This window comes from Hyla sarda, unplaced genomic scaffold, assembly GCF_029499605.1.
Source record: "Hyla sarda isolate aHylSar1 unplaced genomic scaffold, aHylSar1.hap1 scaffold_266, whole genome shotgun sequence".
NCBI lineage: Eukaryota > Metazoa > Chordata > Amphibia > Anura > Hylidae > Hyla > Hyla sarda.
Genome location: NW_026609353.1, coordinates 151,527 through 163,561, shown reverse-complemented (window position 1 = coordinate 163,561; position 12,035 = coordinate 151,527). Strand labels below are relative to the sequence as shown.

At 46.5% G+C, this 12,035-nt stretch overlaps 5 non-coding genes and 1 pseudogene across 5 annotated transcripts; all 6 read left to right on the top strand.

The window, feature by feature from the left end:
• The first annotated feature begins 622 nt into the window (after positions 1-622).
• Positions 623-782, top strand: LOC130324787 (U2 spliceosomal RNA; annotated as a pseudogene).
• A 685-nt stretch (positions 783-1,467) lies between these two features.
• Positions 1,468-1,649, top strand: LOC130324773 (U2 spliceosomal RNA). The gene has a single exon (XR_008869720.1). It is a non-coding gene; the product is annotated as a U2 spliceosomal RNA (small nuclear RNA).
• A 2,084-nt stretch (positions 1,650-3,733) lies between these two features.
• LOC130324674 (U2 spliceosomal RNA) lies at positions 3,734-3,924 on the top strand. Its single transcript, XR_008869631.1, has one exon. It is a non-coding gene; the product is annotated as a U2 spliceosomal RNA (small nuclear RNA).
• A 2,109-nt stretch (positions 3,925-6,033) lies between these two features.
• On the top strand, positions 6,034-6,224 carry LOC130324673 (U2 spliceosomal RNA). Its single transcript, XR_008869630.1, has one exon. It is a non-coding gene; the product is annotated as a U2 spliceosomal RNA (small nuclear RNA).
• A 2,083-nt stretch (positions 6,225-8,307) lies between these two features.
• On the top strand, positions 8,308-8,498 carry LOC130324672 (U2 spliceosomal RNA). The gene has a single exon (XR_008869629.1). It is a non-coding gene; the product is annotated as a U2 spliceosomal RNA (small nuclear RNA).
• A 2,089-nt stretch (positions 8,499-10,587) lies between these two features.
• LOC130324670 (U2 spliceosomal RNA) lies at positions 10,588-10,778 on the top strand. The gene has a single exon (XR_008869628.1). It is a non-coding gene; the product is annotated as a U2 spliceosomal RNA (small nuclear RNA).
• The last annotated feature ends 1,257 nt before the right edge of the window (positions 10,779-12,035 follow it).

Below are 12,035 nucleotides of genomic sequence, written 5' to 3'. Positions count from 1 at the left end.
CTATGATGTCACTCACTTCCACAGGCCTTGCAGAGTGTAAACAACAACAACCCAGCTTTGTTGTGTATGTAACCATAGGGATTGTGATGTCACCTAGAACCTTCACAGCAGCGACAGCTTTATGAGGAGCATCAGCACTGCTCTGCCTGAGCAGAACCATCACCGCCATAGGTTGTCAAATAACCCGGATTTAACCCACACAGGTAAGTCCAATGGGGTGCAGGCATGTCCTCTATGCTTACAGCTTCCCGTGGGTGTTGGTTTGATACCGTTTGGGGACAGCCAAGGAGGCATCTGCAGGCAACAAAGGTAGGTGTGTGCTTGTGTGTGTGTTTCCTATGCAGATCCTAAGCCCAGTGTCACATGCAAGTAGGAGGAGTAAGAAGGGTTCCTGGCAAATCCGGGTTATGGATTGCATTTAAAAAGGCCCCGTGGGAGTGCAATGGGCCCCTGTCTTGCTGCTTAGCAATAATGGTATGGGTTTAGGTTCTGCTGTGTGTACTGGTGGTTGACTGCCCCCCAGCCCAGAGTGTGCATGGAAAATTGTCTGGCAGCCTCCCTGACAGCAAGCAGTGATAGTGCCCATGAAGGGGACCTTGTTGGGCCCGCCCCTTTCACGGTTATCGCTTCTCGGCCTTTTGGCTAAGATCAAGTGTAGTATCTGTTCTTATCAGTTTTCATGCTGGTGGGGATGGGTGCTGCATGGAGGATGCAGGTGTACCAGGGCTTTCCGGGGCTGGTTCTGAGGAATCAGCTCGACGGCTGCCCCGATGTGACCTGTTCCCTCCGGGTCTCGCCATGAGGCTGAGAGGGTCTAGAGCCGAGGTACTTTTGTGCCTCGGGGAGTGGTGACCCCGAGGTGCCGAAACTCACTGGGAGAATAGACTCACTGAGTTGAAGCACGGGCACCATAATCTCTTCACCTTGTGGCACTCACCTCTTGATTCCCGGCCTTCTGGCTAGGATCAGAGAAATTTTTATAGATCCGGCCGGATGTCCGGGCAGTATATCTGCACACATTCACTTATTTATTTCCTTTTTGTCTCACTGTGTCACTTTTTGCGTGTTGTGTGTTCACAGGATTGGTCAGGATGCGGTAGCCCTTCTGGGTGTCCCTCCTGGCGGTCTAGGGGAGGTGTGTGTGGCCATTAGGTTCCGCACCTCCCTGCAAACACCCCGGGTACTCCTGCTTTGGCAGGGTACCTACCGTAATCGGCTCTGCGGCAGATACCTTGGCTAACGCCAAGGGGGATGCCGGGAGCATTTGTGGTCCCCTAGTAGCTTCGGCGAAAAGGGACATCGAACCTGGAACCTCGCAGGTACCTTTTGGTCCGGAGGCGAAGGGTAAGGTTTGTTGGGGGGCCTCTCTCCTATCGGAGAAGGGCTTGCGATAGACCGCATCCTTTGTGCACGTTTTTTTAGTGTAACACGTTTGCACTTTTTCTTGCACTTTGGGTGAATCGAAAGCACGTTCCTCGGCTTTAGATAAAAAAAAATCTGTTCTTATCAGTTTAATATCTGATACGTCCCCTATCTGGGGACCATATATTAAATGGATTTTTGAGAACGGGGGCCGATTTCGAAGCTTGCTTCCGTCGCCCTATGCATTGACCCGATATGGCAGTATCTTCGGGTACAGTGCACCACCCCCTTACAGGGTTAAAAAGAAAGATTCCTACTTTCATTGCTACCTGCTTGCTGGCTAGCCAGCTAGCCAGCCCTGTGGGCCTTGCTGCTGCTGCTGCTGCTGCTGCAGCCAAAAAACAAAAGGTGGTGCTGCTGCTGCTTCTGCTGCTTCTGCTTGTGTCTGGCCGCTGTTGGAGCGTCCAGGCACAGGACTTCTGCTGCTGCTGACTAAATGGCCTCCTTAATTGGATCATTTGAGTAGCCAGCACACCTGTGCAGGTAGGGCATGACATGATAGGCAGCTGCCTTGATAGCGGGTGGGTGCTGAATGTTCCTAATTGACAAAATAAGATTAATGCTTATGAAGAAATATAAAATCTCATCCCTTCCCCAATATCGCGCCACACCCCTACCCCTTAATTCCCTGGTTGAACTTGATGGACATATGTCTTTTTTCGACCGTACTAACTATGTAACTATGTAACATAACATGGGGGGGTCTCCTGGCTGTTCACACAGGTGTGTCATTGCTGTACATTGACCATGCATTGCTTCTGTGGTATTGCAAAGGCAAAGACAAATGCTTCCAGCCATCCATTGCACTAATGGATTGGTCATCAGCTGGCTGTCTATGTCCCGCATCAATATAGACCAAAGTACAGAGGGTTAGGCTATGCTATAGTGCACCTACCTGATGCATCAGAAGGTGCGAGGCCCTTGCTAAATTCTGTGCACAGACTTTGAGATCTATGCTTTAGACTGTATCTAAACCTGCTCCAACATGGACTGACATTCTGGCCTACTTTCAGCCGATGCGACTTGTCTGTCGCTGAACAGTCGCTTTTTATGTATTCAGCACCTATGTATAATGTTGTAAAAATGCTCTAGAAGCTAAAGTCGCAGAAATGTCACACATATTTGGCCTGCAACTTTCTGTGCGACAAATTCAGACAGGAAAAATCAGTATAAATCCTTAGAAAATTATCCCCCAGTGTCTCCATCTGCTGGCGGTATTGAATAAGCATTGCTGCACTGATGGGGTATGCATTAGACGAAAAAAAAGAAGAAAAAGAAGAATAATACGCCCAGAAAAGAGGCGAAAAGGAGAAAAACGTAAAAAAACGTGAAAAAAAAGTAAGAGGAAGAGAAGGGAAAAAAAGGTGGAAATGGGTTTAAAAGTGATTTCGGCGGAGAATATATATATATATATATATATATATATATATATATATATACGCGCACACACACACATATATATAAACGTATTCTCCGTTGAGATATTGCAGCCGCTGCTGTGTCCAGGCCCAGGAGCCTTAGCACTGTGCTGTGATGTCACTCAATACCACTGACATCACTAGGTGTAAACAACATCTCTCCTTTGCTGTGTATGTGACTATGGAGCTGTTTGGTGATGTCGTCTATTATGGCCTTCATAGAAGCAACAGGAGATTGTTGCATCCATCTAGAACCCTCAGAACTACAGTGCTATGATGTCACTCACTTCCACAGGCCTTGCAGAGTGTAAACAACAACAACCCAGCTTTGTTGTGTATGTAACCATAGGGATTGTGATGTCACCTAGAACCTTCACAGCAGCGACAGCTTTATGAGGAGCATCAGCACTGCTCTGCCTGAGCAGAACCATCACCGCCATAGGTTGTCAAATAACCCGGATTTAACCCACACAGGTAAGTCCAATGGGGTGCAGGCATGTCCTCTATGCTTACAGCTTCCCGTGGGTGTTGGTTTGATACCGTTTGGGGACAGCCAAGGAGGCATCTGCAGGCAACAAAGGTAGGTGTGTGCTTGTGTGTGTGTTTCCTATGCAGATCCTAAGCCCAGTGTCACATGCAAGTAGGAGGAGTAAGAAGGGTTCCTGGCAAATCCGGGTTATGGATTGCATTTAAAAAGGCCCCGTGGGAGTGCAATGGGCCCCTGTCTTGCTGCTTAGCAATAATGGTATGGGTTTAGGTTCTGCTGTGTGTACTGGTGGTTGACTGCCCCCCAGCCCAGAGTGTGCATGGAAAATTGTCTGGCAGCCTCCCTGACAGCAAGCAGTGATAGTGCCCATGAAGGGGACCTTGTTGGGCCCGCCCCTTTCACGGTTATCGCTTCTCGGCCTTTTGGCTAAGATCAAGTGTAGTATCTGTTCTTATCAGTTTAATATCTGATACGTCCCCTATCTGGGGACCATATATTAAATGGATTTTTGAGAACGGGGGCCGATTTCGAAGCTTGCTTCCGTCGCCCTATGCATTGACCCGATATGGCAGTATCTTCGGGTACAGTGCACCACCCCCTTACAGGGTTAAAAAGAAAGATTCCTACTTTCATTGCTACCTGCTTGCTGGCTAGCCAGCTAGCCAGCCCTGTGGGCCTTGCTGCTGCTGCTGCTGCTGCTGCAGCCAAAAAACAAAAGGTGGTGCTGCTGCTGCTTCTGCTGCTTCTGCTTGTGTCTGGCCGCTGTTGGAGCGTCCAGGCACAGGACTTCTGCTGCTGCTGACTAAATGGCCTCCTTAATTGGATCATTTGAGTAGCCAGCACACCTGTGCAGGTAGGGCATGACATGATAGGCAGCTGCCTTGATAGCGGGTGGGTGCTGAATGTTCCTAATTGACAAAATAAGATTAATGCTTATGAAGAAATATAAAATCTCATCCCTTCCCCAATATCGCGCCACACCCCTACCCCTTAATTCCCTGGTTGAACTTGATGGACATATGTCTTTTTTCGACCGTACTAACTATGTAACTATGTAACATAACATGGGGGGGTCTCCTGGCTGTTCACACAGGTGTGTCATTGCTGTACATTGACCATGCATTGCTTCTGTGATATTGCAAAGGCAAAGACAAATGCTTCCAGCCATCCATTGCACTAATGGATTGGTCATCAGCTGGCTGTCTATGTCCCGCATCAATATAGACCAAAGTACAGAGGGTTAGGCTATGCTATAGTGCACCTACCTGATGCATCAGAAGGTGCGAGGCCCTTGCTAAATTCTGTGCACAGACTTTGAGATCTATGCTTTAGACTGTATCTAAACCTGCTCCAACATGGACTGACATTCTGGCCTTGGACTGACATTCTGGCCTACTTTCAGCCGATGCGACTTGTCTGTCGCTGAACAGTCGCTTTTTATGTATTCAGCACCTATGTATAATGTTGTAAAAATGCTCTAGAAGCTAAAGTCGCAGAAATGTCACACATATTTGGCCTGCAACTTTCTGTGCGACAAATTCAGACAGGAAAAATCAGTATAAATCCTTAGAAAATTATCCCCCAGTGTCTCCATCTGCTGGCGGTATTGAATAAGCATTGCTGCACTGATGGGGTATGCATTAGACGAAAAAAAAGAAGAAAAAGAAGAATAATACGCCCAGAAAAGAGGCGAAAAGGAGAAAAACGTAAAAAAACGTGAAAAAAAAGTAAGAGGAAGAGAAGGGAAAAAAAGGTGGAAATGGGTTTAAAAGTGATTTCGGCGGAGAAATATATATATATATATATATATATATATATATATATATATATATACGCGCACACACACACATATATATAAACGTATTCTCCGTTGAGATATTGCAGCCGCTGCTGTGTCCAGGCCCAGGAGCCTTAGCACTGTGCTGTGATGTCACTCAATACCACTGACATCACTAGGTGTAAACAACATCTCTCCTTTGCTGTGTATGTGACTATGGAGCTGTTTGGTGATGTCGTCTATTATGGCCTTCATAGAAGCAACAGGAGATTGTTGCATCCATCTAGAACCCGCAGAACTACAGTGCTATGATGTCACTCACTTCCACAGGCCTTGCAGAGTGTAAACAACAACAACCCAGCTTTGTTGTGTATGTAACCATAGGGATTTGTGATGTCACCTAGAACCTTCACAGCAGCGACAGCTTTATGAGGAGCATCAGCACTGCTCTGCCTGAGCAGAACCATCACCGCCATAGGTTGTCAAATAACCCGGATTTAACCCACACAGGTAAGTCCAATGGGGTGCAGGCATGTCCTCTATGCTTACAGCTTCCCGTGGGTGTTGGTTTGATACCGTTTGGGGACAGCCAAGGAGGCATCTGCAGGCAACAAAGGTAGGTGTGTGCTTGTGTGTGTGTTTCCTATGCAGATCCTAAGCCCAGTGTCACATGCAAGTAGGAGGAGTAAGAAGGGTTCCTGGCAAATCCGGGTTATGGATTGCATTTAAAAAGGCCCCGTGGGAGTGCAATGGGCCCCTGTCTTGCTGCTTAGCAATAATGGTATGGGTTTAGGTTCTGCTGTGTGTACTGGTGGTTGACTGCCCCCCAGCCCAGAGTGTGCATGGAAAATTGTCTGGCAGCCTCCCTGACAGCAAGCAGTGATAGTGCCCATGAAGGGGACCTTGTTGGGCCCGCCCCTTTCACGGTTATCGCTTCTCGGCCTTTTGGCTAAGATCAAGTGTAGTATCTGTTCTTATCAGTTTAATATCTGATACGTCCCCTATCTGGGGACCATATATTAAATGGATTTTTGAGAACGGGGGCCGATTTCGAAGCTTGCTTCCGTCGCCCTATGCATTGACCCGATATGGCAGTATCTTCGGGTACAGTGCACCACCCCCTTACAGGGTTAAAAAGAAAGATTCCTACTTTCATTGCTACCTGCTTGCTGGCTAGCCAGCTAGCCAGCCCTGTGGGCCTTGCTGCTGCTGCTGCAGCCAAAAAACAAAAGGTGGTGCTGCTGCTGCTTCTGCTTCTGCTTGTGTCTGGCCGCTGTTGGAGCGTCCAGGCACAGGACTTCTGCTGCTGCTGACTAAATGGCCTCCTTAATTGGATCATTTGAGTAGCCAGCACACCTGTGCAGGTAGGGCATGACATGATAGGCAGCTGCCTTGATAGCGGGTGGGTGCTGAATGTTCCTAATTGACAAAATAAGATTAATGCTTATGAAGAAATATAAAATCTCATCCCTCCCTTCCCCAATATCGCGCCACACCCCTACCCCTTAATTCCCTGGTTGAACTTGATGGACATATGTCTTTTTTCGACCGTACTAACTATGTAACTATGTAACATAACATGGGGGGGTCTCCTGGCTGTTCACACAGGTGTGTCATTGCTGTACATTGACCATGCATTGCTTCTGTGGTATTGCAAAGGCAAAGACAAATGCTTCCAGCCATCCATTGCACTAATGGATTGGTCATCAGCTGGCTGTCTATGTCCCGCATCAATATAGACCAAAGTACAGAGGGTTAGGCTATGCTATAGTGCACCTACCTGATGCATCAGAAGGTGCGAGGCCCTTGCTAAATTCTGTGCACAGACTTTGAGATCTATGCTTTAGACTGTATCTAAACCTGCTCCAACATGGACTGACATTCTGGCCTACTTTCAGCCGATGCGACTTGTCTGTCGCTGAACAGTCGCTTTTTATGTATTCAGCACCTATGTATAATGTTGTAAAAATGCTCTAGAAGCTAAAGTCGCAGAAATGTCACACATATTTGGCCTGCAACTTTCTGTGCGACAAATTCAGACAGGAAAAATCAGTATAAATCCTTAGAAAATTATCCCCCAGTGTCTCCATCTGCTGGCGGTATTGAATAAGCATTGCTGCACTGATGGGGTATGCATTAGACGAAAAAAAAGAAGAAAAAGAAGAATAATACGCCCAGAAAAGAGGCGAAAAGGAGAAAAACGTAAAAAAACGTGAAAAAAAAGTAAGAGGAAGAGAAGGGAAAAAAAGGTGGAAATGGGTTTAAAAGTGATTTCGGCGGAGAAATATATATATATATATATATATATATATATATATATGTATATATATACGCGCACACACACACATATATATAAACGTATTCTCCGTTGAGATATTGCAGCCGCTGCTGTGTCCAGGCCCAGGAGCCTTAGCACTGTGCTGTGATGTCACTCAATACCACTGACATCACTAGGTGTAAACAACATCTCTCCTTTGCTGTGTATGTGACTATGGAGCTGTTTGGTGATGTCGTCTATTATGGCCTTCATAGAAGCAACAGGAGATTGTTGCATCCATCTAGAACCCTCAGAACTACAGTGCTATGATGTCACTCACTTCCACAGGCCTTGCAGAGTGTAAACAACAACAACCCAGCTTTGTTGTGTATGTAACCATAGGGATTGTGATGTCACCTAGAACCTTCACAGCAGCGACAGCTTTATGAGGAGCATCAGCACTGCTCTGCCTGAGCAGAACCATCACCGCCATAGGTTGTCAAATAACCCGGATTTAACCCACACAGGTAAGTCCAATGGGGTGCAGGCATGTCCTCTATGCTTACAGCTTCCCGTGGGTGTTGGTTTGATACCGTTTGGGGACAGCCAAGGAGGCATCTGCAGGCAACAAAGGTAGGTGTGTGCTTGTGTGTGTGTTTCCTATGCAGATCCTAAGCCCAGTGTCACATGCAAGTAGGAGGAGTAAGAAGGGTTCCTGGCAAATCCGGGTTATGGATTGCATTTAAAAAGGCCCCGTGGGAGTGCAATGGGCCCCTGTCTTGCTGCTTAGCAATAATGGTATGGGTTTAGGTTCTGCTGTGTGTACTGGTGGTTGACTGCCCCCCAGCCCAGAGTGTGCATGGAAAATTGTCTGGCAGCCTCCCTGACAGCAAGCAGTGATAGTGCCCATGAAGGGGACCTTGTTGGGCCCGCCCCTTTCACGGTTATCGCTTCTCGGCCTTTTGGCTAAGATCAAGTGTAGTATCTGTTCTTATCAGTTTAATATCTGATACGTCCCCTATCTGGGGACCATATATTAAATGGATTTTTGAGAACGGGGGCCGATTTCGAAGCTTGCTTCCGTCGCCCTATGCATTGACCCGATATGGCAGTATCTTCGGGTACAGTGCACCACCCCCTTACAGGGTTAAAAAGAAAGATTCCTACTTTCATTGCTACCTGCTTGCTGGCTAGCCAGCTAGCCAGCCCTGTGGGCCTTGCTGCTGCTGCTGCTGCTGCTGCAGCCAAAAAACAAAAGGTGGTGCTGCTGCTGCTTCTGCTGCTTCTGCTTGTGTCTGGCCGCTGTTGGAGCGTCCAGGCACAGGACTTCTGCTGCTGCTGACTAAATGGCCTCCTTAATTGGATCATTTGAGTAGCCAGCACACCTGTGCAGGTAGGGCATGACATGATAGGCAGCTGCCTTGATAGCGGGTGGGTGCTGAATGTTCCTAATTGACAAAATAAGATTAATGCTTATGAAGAAATATAAAATCTCATCCCTTCCCCAATATCGCGCCACACCCCTACCCCTTAATTCCCTGGTTGAACTTGATGGACATATGTCTTTTTTCGACCGTACTAACTATGTAACTATGTAACATAACATGGGGGGGTCTCCTGGCTGTTCACACAGGTGTGTCATTGCTGTACATTGACCATGCATTGCTTCTGTGGTATTGCAAAGGCAAAGACAAATGCTTCCAGCCATCCATTGCACTAATGGATTGGTCATCAGCTGGCTGTCTATGTCCCGCATCAATATAGACCAAAGTACAGAGGGTTAGGCTATGCTATAGTGCACCTACCTGATGCATCAGAAGGTGCGAGGCCCTTGCTAAATTCTGTGCACAGACTTTGAGATCTATGCTTTAGACTGTATCTAAACCTGCTCCAACATGGACTGACATTCTGGCCTACTTTCAGCCGATGCGACTTGTCTGTCGCTGAACAGTCGCTTTTTATGTATTCAGCACCTATGTATAATGTTGTAAAAATGCTCTAGAAGCTAAAGTCGCAGAAATGTCACACATATTTGGCCTGCAACTTTCTGTGCGACAAATTCAGACAGGAAAAATCAGTATAAATCCTTAGAAAATTATCCCCCAGTGTCTCCATCTGCTGGCGGTATTGAATAAGCATTGCTGCACTGATGGGGTATGCATTAGACGAAAAAAAAGAAGAAAAAGAAGAATAATACGCCCAGAAAAGAGGCGAAAAGGAGAAAAACGTAAAAAAACGTGAAAAAAAAGTAAGAGGAAGAGAAGGGAAAAAAAGGTGGAAATGGGTTTAAAAGTGATTTCGGCGGAGAAATATATATATATATATATATATATATATATATATATATATATATACGCGCACACACACACATATATATAAACGTATTCTCCGTTGAGATATTGCAGCCGCTGCTGTGTCCAGGCCCAGGAGCCTTAGCACTGTGCTGTGATGTCACTCAATACCACTGACATCACTAGGTGTAAACAACATCTCTCCTTTGCTGTGTATGTGACTATGGAGCTGTTTGGTGATGTCGTCTATTATGGCCTTCATAGAAGCAACAGGAGATTGTTGCATCCATCTAGAACCCTCAGAACTACAGTGCTATGATGTCACTCACTTCCACAGGCCTTGCAGAGTGTAAACAACAACAACCCAGCTTTGTTGTGTATGTAACCATAGGGATTGTGATGTCACCTAGAACCTTCACAGCAGCGACAGCTTTATGAGGAGCATCAGCACTGCTCTGCCTGAGCAGAACCATCACCGCCATAGGTTGTCAAATAACCCGGATTTAACCCACACAGGTAAGTCCAATGGGGTGCAGGCATGTCCTCTATGCTTACAGCTTCCCGTGGGTGTTGGTTTGATACCGTTTGGGGACAGCCAAGGAGGCATCTGCAGGCAACAAAGGTAGGTGTGTGCTTGTGTGTGTGTTTCCTATGCAGATCCTAAGCCCAGTGTCACATGCAAGTAGGAGGAGTAAGAAGGGTTCCTGGCAAATCCGGGTTATGGATTGCATTTAAAAAGGCCCCGTGGGAGTGCAATGGGCCCCTGTCTTGCTGCTTAGCAATAATGGTATGGGTTTAGGTTCTGCTGTGTGTACTGGTGGTTGACTGCCCCCCAGCCCAGAGTGTGCATGGAAAATTGTCTGGCAGCCTCCCTGACAGCAAGCAGTGATAGTGCCCATGAAGGGGACCTTGTTGGGCCCGCCCCTTTCACGGTTATCGCTTCTCGGCCTTTTGGCTAAGATCAAGTGTAGTATCTGTTCTTATCAGTTTAATATCTGATACGTCCCCTATCTGGGGACCATATATTAAATGGATTTTTGAGAACGGGGGCCGATTTCGAAGCTTGCTTCCGTCGCCCTATGCATTGACCCGATATGGCAGTATCTTCGGGTACAGTGCACCACCCCCTTACAGGGTTAAAAAGAAAGATTCCTACTTTCATTGCTACCTGCTTGCTGGCTAGCCAGCTAGCCAGCCCTGTGGGCCTTGCTGCTGCTGCTGCTGCTGCTGCAGCCAAAAAACAAAAGGTGGTGCTGCTGCTGCTTCTGCTGCTTCTGCTTGTGTCTGGCCGCTGTTGGAGCGTCCAGGCACAGGACTTCTGCTGCTGCTGACTAAATGGCCTCCTTAATTGGATCATTTGAGTAGCCAGCACACCTGTGCAGGTAGGGCATGACATGATAGGCAGCTGCCTTGATAGCGGGTGGGTGCTGAATGTTCCTAATTGACAAAATAAGATTAATGCTTATGAAGAAATATAAAATCTCATCCCTTCCCCAATATCGCGCCACACCCCTACCCCTTAATTCCCTGGTTGAACTTGATGGACATATGTCTTTTTTCGACCGTACTAACTATGTAACTATGTAACATAACATGGGGGGGTCTCCTGGCTGTTCACACAGGTGTGTCATTGCTGTACATTGACCATGCATTGCTTCTGTGGTATTGCAAAGGCAAAGACAAATGCTTCCAGCCATCCATTGCACTAATGGATTGGTCATCAGCTGGCTGTCTATGTCCCGCATCAATATAGACCAAAGTACAGAGGGTTAGGCTATGCTATAGTGCACCTACCTGATGCATCAGAAGGTGCGAGGCCCTTGCTAAATTCTGTGCACAGACTTTGAGATCTATGCTTTAGACTGTATCTAAACCTGCTCCAACATGGACTGACATTCTGGCCTACTTTCAGCCGATGCGACTTGTCTGTCGCTGAACAGTCGCTTTTTATGTATTCAGCACCTATGTATAATGTTGTAAAAATGCTCTAGAAGCTAAAGTCGCAGAAATGTCACACATATTTGGCCTGCAACTTTCTGTGCGACAAATTCAGACAGGAAAAATCAGTATAAATCCTTAGAAAATTATCCCCCAGTGTCTCCATCTGCTGGCGGTATTGAATAAGCATTGCTGCACTGATGGGGTATGCATTAGACGAAAAAAAAGAAGAAAAAGAAGAATAATACGCCCAGAAAAGAGGCGAAAAGGAGAAAAACGTAAAAAAACGTGAAAAAAAAGTAAGAGGAAGAGAAGGGAAAAAAAGGTGGAAATGGGTTTAAAAGTGATTTCGGCGGAGAAATATATATATATATATATATATATATATATATATATATATATATACGCGCACACACACACATATATATAAACGTATTCTCCGTTG